General features: G+C 48.5%; 1 protein-coding gene across 4 annotated transcripts in view; it reads right to left on the reverse strand.

Annotated features, from left to right (window-relative positions):
* Positions 1-2501, reverse strand: part of GMEB1 (glucocorticoid modulatory element binding protein 1) — a 34010-nt gene extending 31509 nt beyond the window's left edge. For 2 of the 4 annotated variants that reach the window (XM_028113768.2, XM_028113764.2), the window contains exon 1: positions 1493-1573. The gene's annotated coding sequence lies outside the window, so the exon portion shown is untranslated. Of the gene's footprint in view, positions 1-1492; positions 1574-1828; positions 2131-2418 lie in introns of those variants that run through there. The other 2 variants (XM_028113763.2, XM_028113767.2) reach the window with 2 other exon arrangements.
* Positions 2502-13372: the final 10871 nt, after the last annotated feature.

Genomic DNA, 13372 nt, shown 5'->3' on the forward strand with positions numbered 1-13372 from the left:
AAGTCAGTAGATCTTAAGTATCCATAGTTGATTAAAAGGCTGATTAATTAGGGAAGACAGTTCAAACATTTAATGAAAAAGTCCTCCAAAAGCACTTTGGTAACCATTAGCAGAGGCAAGGGAGAAGAAACCCTCCTTGAGTCTAGAATGACCTGATCCTCCCTCTCCCTCATCCTCCAGGTTAAGGAGGAATCACATTTCTTGGTTCTTCTAAAAAGACACCAAACAAGGCCCCTTCTGTGTCTGGTAGCAAGTACTTTTGAGATTTCTCTCATTTTAAGAGAATTCAGACCTCCTCCTATTCCTTGGACAGTCAAGCCTTCCCCGGATCCGTAGGTCAAGGCTTGACAGGCCTAAGTCTGGTGGATCACTCTCCAGGACCCTCAGATAAGATTCTGCTGTCATCGTTCCTGCCCCTCAGGAGACACCTGGCCGATTCCCCTGTCATTTCTGAAAGGAGGGGTACTCAAGCTTCTTCCCCTCAACTATCTTCTCTCCGGTCCTCAAAAACATGGGTTTTCCCAACCCCTAACACACCAGATCGTCCTGTTCTCTATCAGAAGGTACTCAATCTCTCACACCCTCACAGGTTTGGACCCTTCCCATTCCTACTTGAGAAGGCTCTGAGGCGTCTTCCTACTGCCCCCTCACCTCCGGGAAGGCAGAGGCCTGCTCACTTTCCCTGGAGCTCTTCTTCCTCATCCCCTGCTCCCACTACCCACCGTGTCGCCACGCCTTCAGAACACCTGCCTCTTTTCCCCTGGACTGAACGGCCGAGGCCTCTAACGCGCCCCTTGGGTGAAGCTTAGGCCTCCTTCCCTCAGCAGAACCTACTCTTTGCTCTTGCTCCCCCGCCAAGCTTCCGAGGGTCTCCTCCCGGGCGGGAACCCAGGCTTCCTTCACCTCTCGTCCCCCCCCCAGCCTCTCGTCCCCCCCCCAGCCTCTCGTCCCCCCACCCCCGCCCAAGCGCAACGCAGGCCCCTCCCCAGCTCCGCGTGGACGGGCCTGCTGCTCCCCGGGCCCCGCCTCTGGGGATCCCCGGGATCCCCGGACCCCTCCCCGGGGTCCTGGGCGTCCGGGCCTCTCAGTCCGGAGTCGCTCAGGCCCCTCCGGGCCCCTCAGCCTAGGACTTCCGGGGCCCTCAGTCTGGGGGCGCGGGGGCCCCCCGGCGCCCCTCTCGCCGGCGCCCGCCGCCCTCGACCAGGGGCCGAGCCCGGGCGGCGCGGCCGGCCGCGCTGGGGGCGGCCCGGCTGCTCGGGCGGACCCAGCGGCAGCGTCCCCCCACCCCCCCGCGGCGCCGCGACGTCCGCTCGCTCCCCGGCGGCGGCGGCGGCACGCACAGGGCGTGGGGAGGCGCCCGCGGAGGCAGCAGCCCCCCGCCCCCTGCGCGCCCGCCCGCCCTCGCCGGCCGCCGCGCGGCCCCCGCTCCCGCCCCCCCGCCCCCACCCCACCCCGCGCCCGCGCCCGCGCGCCCACCCCTCCCCCTCCTCACCGTCTCCGTCGGGCGGGCGGGCGGCGAGCGGCCAGGGCGGGCGGGCGACGGAGCATGCGCAGAGGCCGCCACGGCCGCTACTGCCACCGCCGCCGCCAGGCCGGGCTTCAACACTTCCGGCCGCCGCCGCCGGCGAGCTGGCGCCTTAAAGGGGACGCGTCCCTATTGCGGGCCCCGCGGAGGATGAACCCCAGCCGGAGGGATTTGAGTGAGCCTTTACCTGAGCAGGGGTTTTCTGCTCTGGAGAGTCAGTATTGGAAAGGGCTCTGGGGACCCTAATAACTCTTCTTCCCCCACTTCACGGTAAGGAAAAAGAGGTCTAAATTAAAGACTCACCTCATCTACAATCTGGGGCAGAAGCCGGTCTCTCGACTCCTCTGGAGGACTGCCCATTTCACCTCCCCAAATCCAGTTTTATGGAGCTTACGTGTTACAGACCTTCAGAAGTTATGCCAACTATAAATTCGGAATCAAAAATCTGGTTGAGTATAGTCAGTAACTGGTCACGAGTCCATGAGCAAGCTGCTTGCATTCTCTGAACCACGCGTGTTTGCCAAGCTTTGCCTGGTTGTGAGGTTATGGGTTCAAGTCTCGACTTCTTCGGGGGCGTAATTAACAGCTCCAAGCCTGTATGTCGCCTAAGGCATAAGATTGTTGTATTAAAAGAGATGATACTTGAAAAGTGCTTAGGAAAATTTCTGGGGCCAGTAATTGTAATTAGCAAGTATTAAGACCTCTCTATATGGCTAAGCGTTGGGGAAGATGCTTTGTCTCCTATAATATTCCCGGCAACCCTACTATAACTTTTTCTCACTCCCGTTTTACAGATTAAAAACAAAAACAAAGCAAACCAAAACCAAAACAAACAAAACGGGGGGTGGGGGTGGGGGCAAGAGAAGTTAACTAATTCCTTAAAGTCGCATAACCTGTAAATGGTAGAGATGGGCAGGATTTCAATTCAGTCCCTCTCTCTCCAGGGTCCAAGGCTATAAGCGCTGAGATGGTTGCTTTCCTTATTAGGAACAAAGAAGGTGGTGATGTGGGGCAATTTTTTAAGGGGGAAGGAGAATTGCTTCCCCAACTTGCCTCCTGTGAGTCATCTCTCTGCTGGATGTCCCCTCCACCATGAAGAGGTGACAGGAAGTCTTACATTCTTGATTCAAGGATAGGCGAGGAGACCCAGGAGTCAACAATAGAACTGAATTTGGGGGCTCAGGGACATTGGCCAGTCTCCTCTTCCTTAAGCCTTGATTTACTCATCTGTAAAATAGAGATGATTTTCCCACTGTACCCACCTCTCAGGGCTGTTTCCAGGATCAAATGAGGAGATGTAATACCCACATTAGTATCTGTTCTTCTGATCAAGGACTTACACATTATCAGGTGATTTTGAATATAACAGGGTGACTGGAGTCTTGACCTATGTGAACTGTTCCATAGCGGGACCATCAATATCTTTTGATCATGCATTGAACCCTCACTGTACATTTACCAAAAGCCTGTCCTTGCCTTCCAGAAGCTCTTGGTCCACCTTCTTCAGACATAGAATTGTAAACATACAGGATGGTACGGTGTGATATTATAGAGATATAAACTAAGCACTGAAAAAGTTCAAAGGGCTCTCCCTGGAGAATTCCTGAAAAGCTTTATTTTTTTAAAAAAGATTTTATTTATTTATTTGAGAGAGAGAGAATGAGAGACAGCATGAGAGGGAGGATGGTCAGAGGGAGAAGCAGACTCCCTGCTGAGCAGGGAGCCTGATGCTGGACTCGATCCCGGGACTCCAGGATCATGACCTGAGCCAAAGGCAGTTGCTTAACCAACTGAGTCACCCAGGCACCCCCTGAAAAGTTTTAGAGAGGAGGGGATATTTGAGCCTGGTCTCAGGGATAAATCAAAGGGAAAATGGGTAAGAACATTCTAAGAAGTACAACATTTGCAAAGACAAAGAAGAAATGGTGGGAGATGGGCTGAAGAGGGAGGCTAGAACCAAATGGTTGTCCTAAGGAGTATGGAGCTAGCCTGTAAGGGTTGAGGACCCAAGGAAGGTTTAAGTCCTCTCCATCTGCACGGCTAACACCCAGCCCAGCCCACAGGACTTGCCTGGACCACTGCAGTTAATTTCCTAGCACTCAGCCACACTATCCACCTCACCCCCAGATGCTCTCCACCCTACACACCTAGAGGGAGAAATCTTTTGAAGAGATAAAGTCAAATGTGACTTTCCTGTGAAAAACTCTTTAATAGCTTCCCATTGCACTTAGAATAAAACCCAGCCCCACCACCACGACCACCCTTCCCCCACCACCAGGGCCACCAGGTATGATCTTCCTGCCCTCCTCTTTCTGCCCCTAACTCACTGTGCTCCAAACATCCTGAGCTCCTTTGTGTGCTGGGAACCCCCTTAGGGCCTCGTCACTAGCTCTTCCCTCTACCTGGAAAGCACCTCCTGCAGGTCTTCAGAGCTCATTCTCATCCTTTGTTCCTCACAGACCTTCCCTGGCTCCCAACCTAATGTGGGGTCCCCAGCCACATTCTTTTCTATCATTGCTGCCCCCCAGTTCCATCAGGACAACTGTCATGTTCATCTGGGGGATCATTCCAGGGCAAAGGCCACCTCTGAAAGAAATCCCCTTCCCATGCCCTACTTTCTCTCAATCCCCCTGCTTACTTTGATAGCAATCCCCACAATTTGAAATCCCCTAGATTATTTATTTACCTATTTTGGGTCAATCTGTGACATTCACCCCTCATAGTATTAGGAGCAGAGTTTGTGCATGGCAAATGTTTGTTGACTGACTAAAGGAATGAATAATCAGAAAAATTAGAAGGTGTGGACTGGGAAGGAGAAGAAGAAAAACAAGCTATGTTGGTGAGACTGCTATGATTATCCAAGCAAGAGAGTGAGGAGGCCTCCTGCAGGGCAGAGCCAGAACACACCCTCAGGGAGCTGATGTGTTCCAGACAGTTTCAAATTGGAACCAACTAGATGTGAGCGGTGAGGTAAAGAATGAGACAATGACGACTTCCCAGGGAAGGAACAAAACAGGAAGAATTCATTGGGGTTGAGGGAAAGTAGAAATGATGAGTTGGTTTGGACTTCTTGAGTGTAAGGTGTTTGAGGGACATCCAAATGAAGGTGTTCAGAAGGAAGTTGGATTGACTTGTCCCAGGCAAGAGGCCAGGACTGGGATATAGGAGCTGTCACGTGGATGGAATCATACAGACCAAGAGTGGATGAGGCCACCCAAGAAGAGTGTGCAGAGAGGGAGGGGGCTAGATGCCCAAACCTAGGGAACATTAAGCTGAGAGGAACCTGCCAGGACCAACCAGAGGTGGTCAGAAAACTTAGGTCCTGGACAGAGGGGAGAGAGGAAGCCCAGAGGGCAGGCAGGGAGCTTACAAAAAGGGGAAAGCACCAACCATATCTGATACTGCAGAAAGCTCTGGCAGGGGGGCACCTGGGTGGCTCAGTTGGTTAAGCGGCTGCCTTCGGCTCAGGTCATGATCCCAGGGTCCTGGAATTGAGCCCCGCATTGGGCTCCCTGCTCAGCAGAGAGCCTGCTTCTCCCTTTCCCTCTGCCTGCCGCTCTGCCTACTTGTGTTCTCTACCTCTCTGTCAAATAAATAAATAAATAATATCTTTAAAAAAAAAGAAAGCTCTGGCAGGGAAAAAGGAGAAGCCACTGGATTTGGCAACTTAAGATTTCATGGCTGATCCTTCCAGGGTGGGGTCACCCTCCGAGGTTGGGGAGGAGGCCAAATTGTCATGGATCAAGTAGTAAATGGGAGGAGAAGTGACAGAACCAGCCAGAGGAGACAATTGTTTAAAATTTTTCTATAGGGACAAATCCTTGAGAACACAGGCAGCAACCTCTTCGACCTCAGCTGCAGCAACTTCTTCCTAGAAACATCACCAAAGGCAAGGGAAGCAAGGGCAAAAATGAATTATTGGGACTTCATCAAGATAAAAAGCTTTTGCACAGCAAAGGAAACAATCAACAAAACCAAAAGATAATCGACAGAATGGGAAAAGATATTTGCAAATGACATATCAGATAAAGGGCTGTATCCAAAATCTGTATCCAAAATCTGTAAAGAACTTATCACACTCAACACCCAAAGAACAACTAATCCAATCAAGAAATGGGCAGAAGACATGAACAGACAGTTCTGCAAAGAAGACATCTAAATGTCCAACAGACACATGAAAAAGTGCTCAACATCGCTCGGCATCAGGGAAATCCAAATAAAAACCTCAAATGAGATACCACCTCACACCAGTCAGAATGGCTAAAATTAAAAGTCAGGAAATGACGGATGCTGGCAAGGATGCGGAGAAAGGGGAACCCTCCTACACTGTTGGTGGAAATGCAAGCTGGTGCAGCCACTCTGGAAAACAGTATGGAGGTTCCTCAAAAAGTTGAAAATAGAGCTACCCTATGACCCAGCAATTGCACTACTGGGTATTTACCCCAAAGATACAAATGTAGTGATCCGAAGGGGCACATGCACCCCAATGTTTATAACAGCAATGTCCACAATAGCCAAACTATGGAAAGAATCTAGATGTCCATCAACAGATGAATGGATAAAGAAGATGTGATACACACACACACACACACACACACACACACACACACACACACACACACACACTATGGACTATTATGCAACCATCAAAAATGAAATCTTGCCATTTGCAACAATGTGGATGGAATTAGAGAGTATTATGCTAAGCGAAATGTCAGAGAAAGATTAGTATCATATGATCTCATTGATATGAGGATTTTAAGAAACAAGACAGAGTATCATAGGGGAAGGGAGGGGAAAATGAAAAAGATGAAACCAGAGAGGGAGACAAACCATAAGAGACTCATATCTCAGGAAACAAACTGAGGGTTCCTGGAATGGAGGGGGATAGGAGGGATGGGGTAGCTGGGTGATGGACATTGGGGAGGGTATGTGCTATGGTGAGTGCTGTGAATTGTGTAAGACTGATGTATCACAGACCTGTACCCCTGAAACAAATAATACATTATATGTTAATAAAAAACTTAAAAAATATATATTAAAAAATTTTTCTTTCTATAGAGGCGCCTTGGTGGTGCAGTTAGTTAAGCAAACAACTCTTGGTTTCAGCTCAGGTCATGATCTCAAGGTCCTGAGATCCAGCCCTGAGTCAGACTCCACACTCAGTGTGGAATCTGCTTAAGACTGACTACATCTCCTGGGGCGCCTGGGTGGCTCAGTTGGTTAAGCCTCTGCCTTCGTCTTGGGTCGTGATCCAGGGTCCTGGGATCAAGCCCTGTGTTGGGCTCCTTGCTTAGCAGGAAGCTTGCTTCTCACTTTCCCTCTGCATGCCACTCCCCATACATGGGCTCTCTCTCTCTCTGTCAAATAAATAAATAAAAGCTTAAAAAAAAAAAAAGACTATGTCTCCCTCTCCCCACACCCCTTGCTCTCTCTCTAAACTAAATAAACAAATCTTTAAACAAATAAATAAAATAAAATAAAATATTTCTATAGAGGGGTGCCTGGCTGGCTCAGTTGGTAAGAGAGTATGACTCAGGGTTGTGAGTTCAACCCCCATGTTGGGTGTAGAGATTACTTTAAAATAAAAATAAATTTAAAACTTAAATATAATAATAAAATCTTTAAATAAAACAAGTAAAAATTAAAAAAATAAATTTGATAGAAAGGAGGAACTAAGACAAAACAATAAAATAATTAAGAGGAAAGAAAGTCATGTGAAGGCTTTCCTTTTTTTTATTTTTTCACTTAATTGTTTTTCCTGTTAATTACACATTCACTATAGAAAATTGTAAAGTGCATGGGGCGCCTGGGTGGCTCAGTCGGTTAATTGCCTTCAGCTCGGGTCATGATCCCAGGGTCCTGGGATCGAGCCCCGCATCGGGCTCTCTGCTCAGTGGGAAGCCTGCTTCTCCCTCTCTCGCTGTCTCTCTCTCTCTCTGTCAAATAAATAAATAAAATCTTTAAAAAAAAAAAAGGAAGAAAATTGTAAAGTGCATAAAAGGTTGGAGAAGCAGAGGAAAAAACTTCTATTTAACATATAGCATATTTCCTTTTGATCTTTTTTCTATGCATTTTTTTCCTTTACCTGGATGAATTATCTTGAATGTACAATTCTGTGGTATAGTTTTTTTTTCCCCACTAAACACTGTTTCCTAAGAATTGAAAGGGATTTTTCTTCTCTTTCTCCCTCTTCTCCTTATTCTTTAATATGAGAGACACTTGAATGGCCAGTCAGCTTCTGTCCTCCCCTCCCCTTGGGGTCTCTCTGATTTTTGAGCAGACAATTTTGTTTGGGAGATAATTCTGTTCATTGTGGGTGAATAAAAAAAGCTGAGCAATAGAAGGATCAAAAATAACTGTAGGGGGCAGCTAGCAGAGTTCGGAAAAGGATGTCCAAGGCATCCAGACCCCCTTGGGGAGACTGTGTGAGCTGGCTGCAGGCCTGCAGTGGCTGCAGTTTGGAAAGAGTAGGGGATGGGGAGATAGGTGGAGTGATGGGGTAATTGGGTGATGGGCATTAGGAGGGCACTTGATGCAATGATCACTGGGTGTTATATGCAACTGATGAATCACTAAACTCTACCTCTGAAACTAATAATACTCTATATGTTAATTAATTAAATTTATATTAAAAAATAAAAGAAATAGCAGGGGAACTGGGGGGTGCTGATGGGCCTGCTAGCTGCCACAGACTGCGTTAAGCATTTGAGATCTATACAACCTCCCAGGTCCTTTTTTTTTTTTTTAAAAAGATTTTATTTATTCATTTGAGACACAGAGATACAGAGAGAAAGAGAGCATGAGCAGGGAGAGAGGCAGAGGGAGAAGCAGGCTCCCCGTTGAGCCAGGAGCCCGATGTGGGGCTCGATCCCAGCACCCTGGGATCATGACCCAAACCGAAGGCAGACGCTTAACCATCTGAGCCACCCAGGCACCCCTCTCCCAGGTCCTTTTATTGACCCACTTTAACATGAGAGGTTATTCTCCCTCTGATTCTCCCTCTGTTCTCTCTCCCTCTCTCTCTCTCTCTCTCTCTAAGTAAATAAATAAAATCTTAAAAAAAATAAAAATAAAGCCTTGGGACACTTGGGTGGCTCAGTCGATTAAGTGTCTGCCTTTGGCTCAGGTCATGATCCTGGGATCGAGTCCCACATTGGCTCTCTGCTCAGCGGGGAGTCTGCTTCTCCCTCTCATTGTCCCTCTGTTCTCTCCCTCCCTCCCTTTCTCTCCCAGTAAATAAATAAAATCTTAAAAAAAAAATAACATGAGAGGTTAAGAACTTGCCCACATTCATACATCTGTTTATTGGCTCAGCTGTATTTGAACATAGGCAATTGTGCTCCAGAGCCCATTGTTCTTAATTTTCCCTGTACTGTAGAGCTCCTATTCCTGGCTGTACATAGAATTACTTGAGATTTTATAAAATACCCATACCAGGGCCCCACCCCAAATGAATTCAGACAAGATCTCTGAGGATAGAGCCCAGACATGAGTATTTTCTAAAATGTCCCTAGAAGGGGTGCCTGGGTCATGCAGTCAGTTAAACATCAAGCTCAGTTTTGGCTCAGGTCTTGATGTCAGGGTCATGGGATTGAGACCTGCATCCAGCCCTGCCTCAGGCTCTGCACTCACTGCAGAAGTCTGCTTCAGATTCTCTCTCTCCTTTCCCCCTCCCGCTAGTGCTCTCACTCTCTCTCTAAAATAAATAAATCTTTTTAAAAAATAAACAAAATATGGGTGCCTGGGTGGCTCAGATGGTTAAGCATCTGCCTTCAGCTCAGGTCATGATCCTAGGGTCCTGGGATCAAGTCCTGCATCGGGATCCCCGCTCAGCGGGGAGCCTGCCCCCCCCGTCTCTTATGAATAAATAAATAAAATTAAAAATAAATAAATAAATAAAATGTCCCTAGAAGACTCTAATGGCCAGCCAGGTGTAAAAGCCAATCTAGGGCGCCTGGGTGGCTCAGATGGTTAAGCGTCTGCCTTCAGCTCGGGTCATGATCCCAGGGTCCTGGGATCGAGTCCCACATCAGGCTCCCTGCTCCTTGGGAGCCTGCTTCTCCCTCTGCTTCTCTCTCTCTCTCTCTCTCTGTCTCTCATGAATAAATAAATAAAATCTTAAAAAAAAAAAAGCCAATCTAATCCTCAGTGCCATACCATTTTATTTTATTTTATTATTTTTTTTAAGATTTTATTTATTTATTTGAGAGAGAGAATGAGATAGAGAGAGAGAGCATGAGAGGGGGGAGGGTCAGAGGGAGAAGCAGACTCCCCTCCGAGCAGGGAGCCCGATGCGGGACTCGATCCCAGGACTCCAGGATCATGACCTGAGCCGAAGGCAGTCGCTTAACCAACTGAGCCACCCAGGCACCCTTATTTTATTTTTTTAAAGATTTTATTTATTTATTTGAGAGTGAGAGAGAGAGAGCACATCAGAGGGGGGAGGGTCAGAGGGAGAAGCAGACTCCCTGCCGAGCAGAGAGCCCGATGCAGGACTGCCACGGCCCGCGTGCAAGGTCGAACAGGGATGAGGGTAAGAGAATGAAACATAAAAGTATGGGAACAGGAGGGTTGCCCACGGGGATGCCGCGAGCAACAACTTTATTCTTACTTACACACTTTATATAGGTTCAGGTTACATAACAGTAGGACATAAACAAGTTCCACAGTTTTCTCCCTGCCCTCTCCTGGCTCCGTCCCAAGTTTTTGGTCCAAGGCCAGGTTCCTCAAGGACATAGTTTCTTCCCATGCCTTCAAAGGGCCTGGTGCGCTATTTTTCAGGGCTTATCAATAACACTGTGGTTTCTTAGCCTAAATACAACTCGGGCTAGCCAGTACCACATGTTCTTCTATGGGGGCAGCCAGGTGGCCATGGTTCAAAGGGATCAGGGAGCCTTTGCTCTACCCAATTAACCCCTTTGTTGCTCATGGCTCCCGACACAGGACTCGATCCCAGGACTCCAGGATCATGACCTGAGCCGAAGGCAGTCGCTTAACCAACTGAGCCACCCAGGCGCCCTGTGCCATACCATTTTAAATATTTTATATTAACTTATTTAATTCCTGCAAGGTTGATGCGAGTAGTGTCCCCATCCTACAGATAGGAAAACTGAGGTTGCATAGTTGGCCTGTGGTAGAGCCAGAATCTGGACTCTTTATTTCAACCTGTGCTATGGCCTAACCATTCTGATTTCCTGAGACTAGCTGTTCATCGGATTGAAAGGGAAAGAAACAAACTGCTTGAGACCCTTTTCTATGTCTGCCACTGTGCTAGGAGATTTCCTACAGATGAAATTCCAGATAAGGAGTGTTATCCTCATTCTCCAGAAAAGGCAAGACAGGCTCAGTGAAATTAAGTGGCACACTCTGGGTTGCAAGGCTGAGAAGCAGCTGAGCTGCCATTTCCAATGGGTCCATCCAAAGTCCAGGCTCTGTCCCAGGACAACTTTTTCCCTTTCTATGGTATCACCTCCTGCCCATGTCAGAGGTTGAAATCAGTGCCACCAGAACCAGGCGTTGAGCAGACCTACTGGGGTTAGACCAGCTGGAGAGTTTGTGCCTTATTCGGAGGGGCCACAGCTCCTCTACCAGTCTGCCATGGAACCAGAAGGTGGGCCCAGTGTGGCTAGAACATCCAGTTTGGAAGAGGAAGTGGAAATCCTGAGCTTTATTTGATATCTCTGGATTTTTTTTTAAAGACTTTATTTATTTGAGAGAGAGTGAGTTAGAGAGAATGGGCAGGGAGAGAGGCAGAGAGAGATCAAGAAGCAGACTCCCCGGGGCGCCTGGGTGGCTCAGTCATTAAGCGTCTGCCTTCGGGTCATGATCCTGGAGTCCCGGGATCGAGTCCCGCATCGGGCTCCCTGCTCGGCGGGGAGTCTGTTTCTCCCTCTGACCCTCTTCCCTCTCGTGCTCTCTATCTCTCATTCTCTCTCTCTCAAATAAATAAATAAAATCTTTAAAAAAAAAAAAAACCCACACACACAAAAACTTTAAAAAAAAAAGCAGACTCCCCACTGAGCAGGGAGCCTGATCTGGGGCTTGATCCCAGGACCCGGGGATCATGACCCGAGCCAAAGGCAGATAGATGCTTATCCGATTGAGCCACCCAGGTGTCCCGATATCTCTGGATTTGTAAGTGTCAATAACCAATTTCAAAAAAGCAAAAACAAAACAAAATTTCAAGCATCTTCTGGACCCTACCTTGCCCATCTGTGAAGAAGTGTGGCCTTTGGGTCCCAGGTTTCTCTTCCCACACACCTACTTCCAGCCTGGAGCAGTGCCTCAAGCTGCCTGACCAGCCACTGATTCCGCAAAGTCAGTATGTCCACACCGAATTCGTGATTTCTATCTCCACCTCACCTTAGATCCCCCCTTCTCCCACCTCTTATCTCCTCCACCTCAGAGACTGGTACCTCCTTCGCTCAGTCACCTCCCAAAGACCCCTCTAATACTGCCTTCTCTCTGAATCCCACCTGGTCCACACCACCATCACCTGTCTCTGCTGCCTTACAGCCAGAACCTCCTGATTGGTCTCCCCACTTCCTGCCATGCTGCCTCCCAGGCTCCACTGTTACCTCCTCCAATGGCCTCTCTTCCCCTTGGAATTAACCTTGAACTCCTCATCATGGTCTACAAGACCTTGCATGAGCTGGTGCTGGGATCTCCTCTTGACTCCTTTTCTGTCACCCTGCTCCAGCCTCCCTGGCCTTCTCCAAGTTCCTCCAACACACGGATTTCATGACTTTGCCTGTGCTGTTTCCCCACAGAATCCTGTAATTTTTTTTTAAGATTTTATTTATTTATTTGAAGGAGAGGGAGAGAATGAGAGAAAGAGCACAAGCAGGGGAAGCAGCAGAGGGAGAGGCAGAAGCAGACTCCCCACAGAGCAGGGAGCCCGACGTGGGGCTCGATCCCAGGACCCTGGGATCATGACCCGAGCTGAAGGCAGATGCTCAACCGACTGAGCCACCCAGGCGCCCCTCCTGTAATGTTCTCCCACATCTTCAGCTGGCTCCTTCCCATGCTCCAGGTCTCACCTCAGCTCCTGAGCCAGGCCTGCCCTGTTCTCACTGTCTCTAGTTGCCTTGCTCTCCAGGCACTCTCTCTCACATCTCCTTTATAGCCCTTACTGACACTGGCCACATCTTCCTGGTCTGTATCCACTTCCCTCCCCCTCCCCCACTTCCCTTTCTACTCCATCCCCCCCTCGAGCCCTAACCTGCCACTCACATGCATATATACCCTGTAATGAAATCCCCTTGGGAGCAGGGACAAGGTCTGTTGTATTCAACCTCCAGAACATTGCCTGGTACATAGAGAGCTCTCAAAAAATATTAAGGACTGCCTACACTTTTGTGTCTACCTCCCCACCCCCACAGCCTACCCTACCCTCTGCATCACATTCTCAGAAGCCAGAGCCCACTAACAGATGGGGAATGAATCAGGAAAAGAGGCAGAGAGAGATAAGGAGGAAGTTCTGCCAGTGGGTGGAGAAAAAAAAAAAAGGAAAGAAAGAAAAATCTAGGTTGAACCTAGATTCAGTCAAATGAATCACTTACTCCACCACCCCACACCCACCTACACCCACTGTCCACCACCAAGAGCAAACCAAAAGGCTGGATTTCTGGTTTTGGAGACAAAGAGGATGAGATTCGAGTTGTGCTGGCTCCTTGAACTTGGATCAGTCTCTGTCTCGGCCTCAGTTTCCTCATCTGTAAAAGGGAGATGGTAATGGTACCTCAATCACAGAGGGGTTATGAAGAGTAAACTGGGTCAAAAAGACGAAGAATAATGTCTGGAATGTATTAAGCACTCAAGAAATACCAGCTGGTATTACTATTA

Source organism: Eumetopias jubatus, unplaced genomic scaffold, assembly GCF_037043125.1.
Source record: "Eumetopias jubatus isolate StellerSeaLion01/CBP00866 unplaced genomic scaffold, mEumJub1_p1.0 scaffold_4, whole genome shotgun sequence".
Taxonomy (NCBI): Eukaryota; Metazoa; Chordata; class Mammalia; order Carnivora; family Otariidae; genus Eumetopias; species Eumetopias jubatus.